The sequence below is a fragment of the Sus scrofa genome, chromosome 3 (genome assembly GCF_000003025.6).
Source record: "Sus scrofa isolate TJ Tabasco breed Duroc chromosome 3, Sscrofa11.1, whole genome shotgun sequence".
Lineage (NCBI taxonomy): Eukaryota > Metazoa > Chordata > Mammalia > Artiodactyla > Suidae > Sus > Sus scrofa.
Window position 1 is genome coordinate 93669541 of NC_010445.4, and position 11930 is coordinate 93681470.

The window sequence follows — 11930 nt, forward strand, 5'->3', positions numbered from 1 at the left end:
CTGAGGACTTAAATCTCATCTTGTTAAATCCAAGAAGAACTTCATGGAGAAAGTGCTATCCTTATTCCCATTTCACAGAAGGAACTTGGGATACAGAGAGGCGAGTGACTTGAAGAAGTAGAGCCAGGTTTCAGACCCAGAGACCTGCCTGGACGCCAGAGTGTTTATCTTAGGAAGGGGCAGCCAAGAGGGGCAGAAGCGCAGCTGGGGTACCAGTCAGACATGGCCCAGAGGTTTGTCTGTGCTTCAAGATGGAAACCCTCTGAAACATGTGGTAAAGATCTCATTAGGGAGGTGGTCCACCCCTTTGGCTGCACATGCTGCTCTCGGAGCCGTCACAGGTGGGTGTCGGGTGGGGAGAGCAGCCTCTCCTGTCTCTCAGGGTCTCCGTTGAAAGAGATCATGTCACTTCTTGCCCAACGCTGATACATCCCAGGTGGCCGAGACCCAGCCAGCCGGGGGGTGGGAGGCAGGGCCTGGTGTCTCACAATGTGGAGGAAAGGGTCCCCTGCAGCCCCCATGCTGGGGACTGGAGCCAGGAGCTGGGATGGCAGCGCTGCTGACTTGCAAAAGCTCCCTGCTGGCATGTGGACCGTGTGAAGGAAAGCCTGTAATTGTAGCCATAAATCAAACACAGACAGAGGGAAAACTGTCAGGCTCTTGGGAGTTATTTTGTACAGAAGAGGTGGGAAAATGCAGCTGTGGTGTGAGAGCGGGGCTGGCTGGATGCTGGCAGAGGTAGGACTCGTGGGGTCACCATGGAGTGGAGGAGGGACCCCTGCTCCCGAAAGCTGCTGCTGGGCCCTCACTTTCAGGATGGCAAAATGGCCAGTTCCCTAGAGAAGGAGGCCTTTCACCATGGGGGCTGTCCTGGGGGACAGCTGTGAACAAGCCCAGCTTATCTTTAGCCAGCTTGTTCTCCTCTCTGTGGATTTGACTTCCGGCCAGGCCACTTATAGCTCTGTGCCCTTTGGCATAATGCTTAAAGGGAAATGACTATAAGTATTTGGTGCCTGCTATGTGCTAACTTCAGGAATTGGCCTCAGCTGGAGTGTAGCTTCTTCCTCACTCACAGACCCCGACTGAATTCCGTCCTATTTCCCGCAGCCACCTGGTGCCTCAGCCCAGGCTGGGCCCATCCTTAGCTCCACAAGGTGGGTCCTGATTGGTTCAAGCCAATCATGGTGCGTCCATTCCTCTTCTCTGTAATTGGCTTAGGCATGAAATGTTACCTGGTTCTGGCCAATGAGGTATAAGGAGGAAGACTATTAGGCACTGCTTCAGAAGTTTTCCCATTCTCTAGGTGGAGATTTCTCTTACGCCTCTGGAGCCACTGGAAGCATCTAGCCTGAGGATGGTAACTGAGGCTGCCGACAGCACCAAGGATAGCAGAGCAGAAAGGTAGAACCTGGGTCCTCTGTGATGTCATTGAGCTGCTAAATTAACCGTCACTGGAGCCAGCCGACCTTGTGATTCCTTGCTACGTGAGATTGTTGGAGCCACTTGTTAGGTTTTCCCTTAACAGTAGTTAACTGTCCCTGCCACCTGTTGCTTCACTGAAAAATGGGTAGCAGTACGTTCTCTTCCCCATGTTGGAGGGTCCCAGAGCTGGGTTGCTTGGTCCCTGTGGTGTCATTCATTCTCTAAAGCTTTTTGTATAGCAAGTCACTGCCTCGGGTGCAGACACATCCCTAGGGTGTCAAGATGGGTGGGTTCAAGTGACAACCACTCTTGCACCTCCAACTCTCAAGCCATTTTGCTGGACCGGGCTCGTTATGGCAGGTGTATTCTTTCAGGCAGACATAAAATGACCTTAGGAAATGGCTGTCCATAAACAGCCCTCACAGGGCACGTGCTATTGATTAGAATTACAGGATATTTTACAAGCAAGCTTGTGTTGGGCAGTCTTGGTGAATTACGAAGCATCCACTGCTGAGTAATTACTGTTAATATAGGGATGTCTTGTGCTTTCTGAATCTATGAATTGAGGACCGAAAACGCCACGGTTGCCTCTTGGAGATCTCTGGCTTTCTTAAGGGATACGTCAGAACTGCTCCACCTGTAGACGCTTTGCCTGGGGGAGGAGCTGATTAATGTGGAGCGTCAATTCTTTCTGGTGTCAAGGGGAGGAAGATTAAAGGCCTCCCCCTTCCCCTCCCCCAACACCTCCAAGCCAGATGGCTGGAGCCATTCAGATGCTTGTCCCTGGCCAGTTGCTGAGATGTTTGGGGCCGGGCAGTGGTTAGGGAGGAGTCCACTTCCGCCTGAGAGGACACCCAGCCTGTGTCCCATGTTTGACTAATGCATTCTAAACAAGTGGGCCTCTGCTAAATATCCTGGGGTCAAGTGCTCACATCAGACAATCCCCAAGGCGGGAGATGAGAACTGTTCTGCCTGTTACCCACACTTCGTCCCTCCATGGAGCTCTGTGAGTCCTGGGTTGAATCTGTGAGTAGGTACTCTGGGACATGGGGTAGGGGGAGCCCAGAGCTGCAGGAGCTCTGAGCCCAGCTGAGGCCCAAGGAGGTAAGAAGAAAGATCTGGTCTCTTCAGGGACACCCTCCACAGCCCGAGGATAGAGGTGGGCCTCAGCCAGGAGTCAGGCGACTCCCCTGACTTCACAAGACCAGTCCTGTCATCCACAGGAGGGCTTCCTGTTCTCTTGGAAACAGCAAATGTCTTTCTGGCTGCCTTCAGCCACAGGGCAACTGAGCCAGTGACTCAGAGAGCAGCCTCTGAATCTGCTGGGGGTTCAAATCCTGGCCGCATCATTACTCTATGTGCAGCTGCATGCTGGTTGCCATAACAGAGTACCAGAGGTCGGGTGGCTTAAACAACAGAAATTTCTTTCTCTGGTTCTGGAGGCTAGAAGTCCAAGATCAAGGTGTCAGCAGGTTGAGTTTCTCCTCCTCTCTCCTTAGCTTGCAGGTACTACCTGTCCACTGTCTTGTTACCTGCTCTTTCCTCTGCCCTCCTGCTCCTGATTTCACTTCATGTGCCCCAGCTTCCTCTTCTTATGAGGCTCCCAGGCAGAATGGATTAGGAACCATCCTAATGGCTCCATCTGAACTGAAGCACCTCTCTGAAGGCCTTATCTCCAAATACAATCACATGCTGAGACACTGGAGGTTAGGGCTTTGACACAAATTTTAGGAGACACAATTGAGCCCATACTATCATTCCTTCTTCTTTCCTCCCTGTGGGGTCACTGAGAGCTGGCTGTGCCCCTCAACAGAAGGTCACAGCTCTTATCAGGTAGCCTCCCTTCTCCTCAGGCCTAGTGGAGTTAATGGTGCTGGGCTGTTACCAGCCCTGGGGGTGTCCATACATGCACGCCCACACCTTTGTAAATAGTCCCTTCATTCTACTCTCATTATCTGTTTCGAGCGTGCCATCTGTTTCCTGCTGGGCCCCTGCCTGATACACCAGGTATGGTGGCAGACCCACCAGCGCTTCCGGCAGCTCTGAGGATGTCTGTGTGGTGGGTGGGAGCCAGCCTGGTTCAGCTCTCCTGTTTCTTTGGCTTTGGAATACTCTGCCCTGTCACTGACCAGAGGCAGGAGGGTGGAGAGGGAGGTGACCTCGTGCCACAACCCAGCAAATGCCTTAAAACAGAGTGTCACGCACTTCAGAGACTTCATGGCCGTCCCCTCACACTGTTACCAGCTGAATGCCTGAATGTCTGCTTGGTGATGCCTCTCTCCTCCGGCAGCCGGCCCCAACTCTCAAATCCCGCTTATGCCTTTTGTGTGATGCAGTTCAGGAGCCCCTTTCCCTCCACCCTTTCAGCCCATGCAGGCCGTTCCCTGGCGGCTTCACGTTTCACACCCAAAGATGCCTCCTTGGTCCTGGCCAAGCAGAGGCGTTCCTTCTCTGGGGGCCTCTGCCACCAGTTATCAACTAACAAGTCCCCTTTCTGCCTTAGGGCCTCTTTCACCTGTTACATGGTGATATCTTTCCAAGAATTGTGCAGTCTTGTGATATTCCAAAGGGGGTAGCTGCCTTGATTACCTGATCATTCCCGTGTTGGGGAATGCTACTTAGAGAATTTGTACTTCATTAAACACTTTATCTATGTATTTATTTATTGTCTTTTTTTTTTCTTCCTTTTTTTTTTTGGGGGGCCACGTAAGAAAGTTCTCAGGCCAGGCGTTGAATTGGAGCTGTAGCTGCCGGCCTACACCACAGCCACAGCAACGCCAGATCTGAGCCGCGTCTGCAACCTACACCACAGCTCATGGCATCGCCAGCTCCCTAACCCACTGAGTGAGGCCAGGGATCAAACCTGCATCCTCATGGATACTGGTTGGGTTCATTACCATGGAGCCACAGCAAGAACTCCTTAAACACATTTTTAGACCCAGTTCCTTCTGTCTTCATTTCCTGGATCTCAGGGGTGCAGAAGTGGCTTTTGATCACCCTTCCACACAGAAAGCATTGACTTCCACTGAGACAGTTTGAGTAGATGGATGTAGGCGGGGCCTACCCAAGTCTAAGGTCCTCAGGCCCATCATTGGGATCCACTCATGAAGACCAGAAAAGCTCTCCATAGACCTTGGGGCTCATGTACAAGGGAACAGCTGCTGGACCTATTGAATGAGAGCTGTGTTAGAGAATCTGTTAGGAAGAGCTTTGCCACACAACATTCTAGTAGCTGCCACTTACTTTACAGGCCATTCGATCTAAAATCTTCCCACTGTGTAACCAGGCCAAGGAGAACAGTTGCTCTTCATGTTGAGCTTAACAAATGCAGAATTTCCCAAAGTCCAAGCTGCAGGGCACCAGTCACAGGGTGTCCTCAGGAAAAGAGTGTTGGGTAGTCAAGGAGGTTTGTAAATGCTCTGCCCACCTCTCATGCATTTAGTAGAGTCTCAGACTCAGGGCATCAAGGAATATTACTATTATTATTATTTTTTTTGTTTTTTAGGGCCATACCTGCAGCATATGGAGGTTCCCAGGCTAGGGGTCTAATCGGAGCTACAGCCACTGGCCTACACCACAGCCACAACACTACCAGATCCGAGCCGCATCTGCAACCTACACCACAGCTCATGGCCATGCCGGATCCCCAACCCACTGAGTGAGGCCAGGGATCAAACCCACAACCTCATGGTTCCTAGACGGATTCGTTTCTGCTGCGCCACAATGGGAACTCCTAAGGAACATTAATTTTTCAAATCCACCCAAACTGGTCAGGACATTTTAAAAATATAACACCAATTAATATTTCCTAAAAGTTGAGGTTCCCAGAATAGGCTTCAGGAAATATTGCTTAAAAGCCCCACAGGCTCTTTTGATAAAAAGGAAAGGTAGAGTCATCACAGATGGTCACTGCTCTATCATCCTTTGGAAATTGCTGAAACAAACGTAAGGGGTTTCAGACAGAGCCCTGGAATAACGGGGTCATCTGCATCCTTTGGTCAGACTCAATGATGGCAGACTTGGGGTGTAGAAGGAGCACAGGAAAAAACACAAATTGGGTCAGAGGAGGTTTAGCTAAGGTGTTGTGTAAGAGATTGCATTTTCACAGCTACAGACCCAAAGAAGAAGTTAGGGCTGTTTGGGAAATACTGTGGATCTTTTGAGGAAAAGCATCGTAGAAAAATCCTAGCCTTCTTCTTATCCTAGACTGTTCTTTAATCTTTTCAAAGACTGAATCCTGAGCTGGGAGATGGGGCCCAAGTCTTAGATTTTGTCCTTAACCAGCAGCATGGCGCTGTCGTTTTTAGGCAATGCAGAGACAGCTGGAGTGCAGACATTTGGGCTCAGGCCCATCTCCCCAATTCCCTTTAGAACAAAATCATATGAAGTGGGTCCTTACTCGGTGCCATTTTAGTGCTGGTGTTGCCTGAGATGGCTTCTCTAGGTTCCAAACAGGACACTGCAGGCTCCTGAGTGACCATCAGCTGTGACCTCCCTCCCTCCCTCCCTGTACCCCAACCCAAGGTCAGGATGGAACCCAGGGAAGGCAGGCCCAGAAGCCACTGAGTCCTCCACAAACCCTGGCCTGGAGTTCCCATTGTGGCTCAGCATGTTAAGAACCTGACATGGTCTCCATGAGGATGTGGGTTCAGTCCCACGTCTCTCTCAGTGCGTTAAGGATCTAGCATGGCCTTGAACTGTGGTGTAGGTTGCAGACACAGCCTGGATCCTGCGTGGCTGTGGCTGTGGTGTGGGCTGCCCTCTGCAGCTCCAGTTCAACCCCTAGCCTTGGAACCTCCATATGCCATGGGTGTGGTTCTAAAAAGAAAAACAAACAAACCAAACCTGGCCTGAGCTGGAACAGGAGCTCAGGAACAAGTGACCTAGAGAGGTAGAGGGGGAAGGAAGGGTGCAGGCAAAATCTGAGATGGGGAAGGGTCAAAGGTCATTGTGTCAAAGGTCAAAGAAAGGGTCAAAAAGGTCACTGTGCACCTGCAACTAATCTGATGTTGCAAATCAGCTACACTTCAGTTAAAAAAAGAGTGGCTGGTCTGCAGCATTTCCCGGGAGGCCCAGCTGAGGAGAACACAGACTTGGTCCTTCTCAGCTTTGGCTTCTCACTGCAGCGGTGATGTAGCCCTTGGTTGGAAAAGCTGCCTGGTAGCAGGTGCTTGGGGACAGGTGATCAGGGGGGTGCTCCTCACCATGAGACTGTGTGCAAATGGGGTCCTTGTGAAGCTGCCCACTTGGCTGCAGGCTTGCAGAGCTGAGCAGCTGTTACGCATCTGAGTGAGAGACAGAGGATGGCCAATGGCCCCAAAGAGAGGTGTTGCAGAGAAATCAGAGGAGGAGAGAAGAGACCCACAGCCAGCTGGGACCATGCAGAGGGCCGGGGCCACATGGCTTATGGAGAGGACCGGGGACAGACCATAATTTCTTTGGACCTAATGTTATTATTATTGTCTTTTTAGGGCTACACTCAGAGCATATGGAGGTCCCCAGGCTAGGGGTCTAATCGGAGCTATAGATGCTGTCCTACACCACAGCTCACGGCAACGCTGGATCCTTAACCCACTGAGCGAGGCCAGGAATCGAACCTATGTCCTCATGGATATTAGTCAGATTCTTTTCTGCTGAGCCACAACAGGAATGCTGGGTGTGCCTTTAAGTGCCAGCACGAGGCCCATGAGTTTATTCTCTGAGCTGGTAGCCTTTGGAGGTTCGGCCTGGGCTGACCTGGCAGAGAAGCGCTGGGCAGGCCTTGGGCCCCCAGCCTGTGATGGGTCAGGAGAGATGGCTTGGCCTGGGGGGATCTGAGCTGACTAGGGGCTGCCTGTAAAAGAGTCTGACGGCCCTGTCCCTCCCAAAGCCTGGCCCACCTGCTCTGGGCTGCCTACTTGTCAGCTCTTTGGAGCCACCAGTCTCCCCTGCAGGAAACAGCTGTCTTTTGAGCTTTTTACAACTTGGCTGAAAAGGGGTTACTCTTAAGTGCCCTGGAGAACCATATCTGGTTGTCTCTGGAATTTGGGGGACTGGCTAATCACCCTGTGAGAGTCAGGGAGCCATCAGTGACTAGAATTATCCACAGGGCGTAAAAGTGACCCAGGCCCTCCAACCAGCAGGGTCTCACTGTTGGTTGCCTGCTTCAATCACCTGGAAAACTTACCAGAAATACCGATGACTGGTTCCCATCTCCAGAGGTGTTTTTTTTTTTTTTTTTTTTCTTTTAAGGAGTTTTTTTTCCCATTATAGCTGGTTTACAGTGTTCTGTCAATTTTCTACTGTACAGCAAGATGACCCAGTCACACATTCATATATACATTTTTTTCTCTCATTATCGTGCTCCATCATAAATGACTAGACATAGTTCCCAGTGCTATACCGCAGGATCTCATTGCTTATCCATTCCAAAGGCAATAGTTTGCATCTCTTAACCCCAAATTCCCAGTCCATCCCACTCCCTCCCCCTCCTCCTTGGCAACCACAAGTCTCTTCTCCACAGAGGTTCTGGTTGAGTTGGTCTGGGGTGTGACTGGGCAGCAGGATTTTAAGAAGCTCCCCAGAGGATTCCATGTGCGTGCCCAGAGCTGGAGACCCCTGCCCTGCAGTGTTCTGCAGCCTTTTAGTCAGCAGTGATGCTGAAGTTGATCAAACCTCCCCAAACCAAAGTCCTTCCTGGAGACCCCAGGGGCCGATTCTTGCTCTCTGGGGAGATTGTAACCTGAAGTATCTCAAGATCCCTGAGGTCCTGAGAGGGAGAGCTCGCCTTTCTCACCAGAACCTTCTGAGGCCGGACACTGAGAGGGCCCTGTCCTCAGCGCTGTCCCCTCCTGTCCATCACAGCCATCCTTTCCTGCCCTGAGGTAGGATTCTTACCCTAATCTGCTTCCCACACCAAATTTTTTCTTTTTGACAACCATTAAAGATAATTTTTTTTTTAAAATGAAGATATGTGTAACCCACTGGAAATTTCAAGGCAGTGACTCACTCTCCTGGGCCCCCTCAGATTCTTATGTAAGGTTGAGTCACTTTTTGTGAGGTCTGCACAGAGCAGAAGGAAACTGGAAGGCTCTCAAGATGTGTGTATGTGAGAGAGAAGAGAGAGGGAGGGAGAGGGACTGTCACTTGCAGATTTAAGAGACTGGCAGGAACTCTGAATTAAGTTCATAGATTTCTCATCCTCTCCCTCTACCACCAGGTGACACAGATGAAAGATAATCAGGAGAGGAGTTCCTGCTGTGGCTCAATGGTAACTAACATGACTTATATCCATGAGGACCTGAGTTCAGTTTCTGCTCTGCTCAAGGATCTGGTGTTGCCGTGAGCTGTGGTCTAGGTCGCAGATGTGGCTTTGATCCTGCGTTGCTGTGGCAGTGGTGTAGGCCAGCAGCTGCAGCTCCCTAGCCTGGGAACTTCAATATGCCGCGGGTGCAGCCCTAAAAAGATTAAAAAAAAAAAAATTGGGAGAGACTCTGGAGGTGACGAAGCTATCAGGGAACCCCCAGACTTCCCCAGAGCATCCTCTGCATCACCCTAGGCCTCACTCTTTCCTTCTAAGTTCTTGAGCTGCGCTGTCCAACAAGGTACCCACTAGCCACATGCGGCTCCTCTGGATTGAGATGTGCTGTAAGGGTCACATACAGATGGGATTTCGAAGACGTAATATGAAAAAAAAAACTAAAATATCTTGTTGATCTTTTTCTGTATTGATTAGATGTTGACATGATAATATTTTGGAGATACTGGGTTAAAGTTAATTAAAGCTAATCTCATTAACATTTATCTCAAGTGGGGCATGGGGGTGGGGGGGGGAAGGATAATGAGACAATGACAGCAGACCCATAACAGCCACAGGATCTTGGGAGCCAAAAATCAGGCTTTACTGACTAGAAAAGTTGAATCTGACATTGCATTGGACTGAGTGGTGTCCCCCTAAAATTCACGTCCACCTGGAGTCTCAGAATGGGATGTTATTTGGAAATAGAGCTTTTGCAAGTGTAATTGGTTAGGTTAAAATGAGATTTTTACCTGCTGAAGGTGAGTCCTAAATCCAGTGATTGGTATCCTTATAAGGAAGCCAGTGTGCAAATAAAGACAGGGCAAGAAAGAAGGTAGGGAGGTGAGAGCAGCAGAGACTGGGGAGGGAGCCAGATACCGCCCCGAGCACTAACCAGCAGGAGTTAGGGAGAGGCAAGGGAGGATTCGTCCCCAGCTCCTTCTGAGGGAGCACGGCCCTGCTGACACCTTCTCTAGTCGTCTAACCTCCAGAACTGTGAGAGAATAAATTTCCGTTATTTTAAGCCACCCTGTTTGTGGTAGTTTGTTATAGCTGCCCTAGAAAACTGATGCACTTAGCAGGAAAAAAAGAATGTAAAATATCTCACTGATAGTTTTTATGTTTAAATTAAAAGTAGAAATGGTAATATTCATTTGGGTTAATGTAAATATATTGGGTTAAAATGTACCATTAAACCAAATGTTACAAACTATGAAAAAGAAAGATGCTGCACAGCACTTTATTAATGTCTTTCTACAGTGTCCGTAAATTCTTCTTGCTTTTTTTTTTAGGGCCGCACCTGCGACATACGGAGGTTCCCAGGCTAGGGATCTAATCAGAGCTATCGCTGCTGACCACAGCCACAGCAACACGGGACCTGAGCTGCATTGCGACCTACACCACAGCTCACGGCAACGCCGGATCCTTAACCCACTGAGCAACGGCAACGCTGGATCCTTAACCCACTGAGCAAGGCCAGGGATTGAACCCGAAACCTCATGCTTGCTAGTCAGATTCGTTTCCACTGTGCCACAACGGGAACTCCAATTCTTCTTGCTTTGAGCTCTTGAAACTTAAAAATAAACCAATACTTTTATTTTTAAAGTTTTAAAAAAAGTGGATGTTACTTGTTTTTTCGAATGTGGCTATTCAAAAATATTAGATTACAGATACAGCTCTCATTTATGGCTTATGTTTTCTTCCTAGTGGACAGTAGTTTCCAGAATGAATGAAACACTGCGTGAAGTGCTGGGGCTCTTCACTAGAAGAAGAGAAAGTGGAGAAGCTTTGGGAACAGAAGCTACAAAGGTAGGAAAGGTTTTTTTTTTTTTCCATAAAGCCCAGGTGATGAGGACATGTCAGCATTTCAGCATGAGGTTAGGAGGCACGTGGAGGGCCTTGGGTGGGATGGCAGGAGTGATCAGAAAATTTCTTCCTTCTTGAAGTTCCTGTTGTGACTCAGCAGGTTAAGAACCAGACTAGTATCCATGAGGATGCCAGCTCGATCCCAGGTCTCACTCAGTGGGTTAAGGATCTGGCATGTGCCACAAGCTATAGTGTCGGTCACAGATGCAGCTCAGATCTGGCATTGCTGTTGCTGTGGCCGTGGTGTAGGCCAGCAGCTGCAGCTTCGATTTGACCCCTAGCCTGGGAACAGCCACGTGCTCCAGGTGCAGCCCTAAAAAGCGAAAAAAAAAAAAAATTCTTCCTTCACTGGTAGAATAGGAATCCCATGCTGCTCCACAGGGGGCTGGCGGTGGACTCCCCAAAGGACAATCACCACTCCCCGCAAGGGTCCCTGCTCAGGGAATGCGGGGCAGGCAGAAGGCAGGCCAGTTGAGGTGGGCTCACTGCCCGGAGCCAGGGCTACCGCTTCTCACCCTTTCACAGGCAGCGACCCATAGCCAGGCTGTGGTTCTGGCATGCTGCCGGAATGCCAGCACTGGCTGTATGCAGCTTGGGAGAGGGGTCTTGGGGTTACCCAAATAGCTTCCTGGCTCCAGGGTGGTCGTGGAGGGGACAGAAGGTGGAGAGAAAGAAGCCACCCGGCTTAGCCAGACCAGACTCCTGTTTCCCTTGGTCCGAGCTGGGAGTCCTGTTGAGGTTTCTGCCTGGAACAGCAGCGCGCTGAGCTGGGCAGCAGCCTGAGGCTGTATTTCACTCTGTCCAGGCTGGTGGGGAACCAGAGACATCCACAGGATGTGTGAGGCGCGAAGATCTCCCTTGAAGCAGGGGCTGCGTGATTATCTTTGGAGGTGAGAGTTTAAGGCTGCGGGATGGGGTGCGGGGGTTACAGGACAGCAGGCTAGATGCTCTGGTTATTCTGAAGCTTTCAAGGGGTGACAAAAGTGACCTTGAAACTGCCCTCTGGAGCCCGTCAGAAGATCCCCTCCCCCTCCTCTGCACTATAGCACCCATTCTTGTTATTATTGTTGAATGACTCTCCTGAAAACACCCCAGATGGGTCAAGAGCTCAGGTCATCCGAATTCCCCAAGCCAGCCACCTTGACCTAGCCAAGCCCCTCTGTGTTTGCCTTGAGGGGCACCCAGTTAGCCTTTCTGGCTCTGAAATTCCATGCCTGGGGAATTTGTCCCAGCTGCAACCCCACCTCCCTCCCGGTGGAGTAATACAGCAAGTCATTCTTTCTACAGATATTTGCTCAGGGCCACAAGGCCATGAGCCAGACCCGATCCCGGCACCAGGGCACAGGGAACCGTGCTTGGTTAAATC

At 50.3% G+C, this 11930-nt stretch overlaps 1 long non-coding RNA gene across 1 annotated transcript; it reads left to right on the top strand.

Annotated features, from left to right (window-relative positions):
* Positions 1229-11553, top strand: LOC102160749. Its single transcript, XR_002342993.1, has 3 exons — positions 1229-1401; positions 10406-10507; positions 11370-11553. It is a non-coding gene; the product is annotated as an uncharacterized LOC102160749 (long non-coding RNA).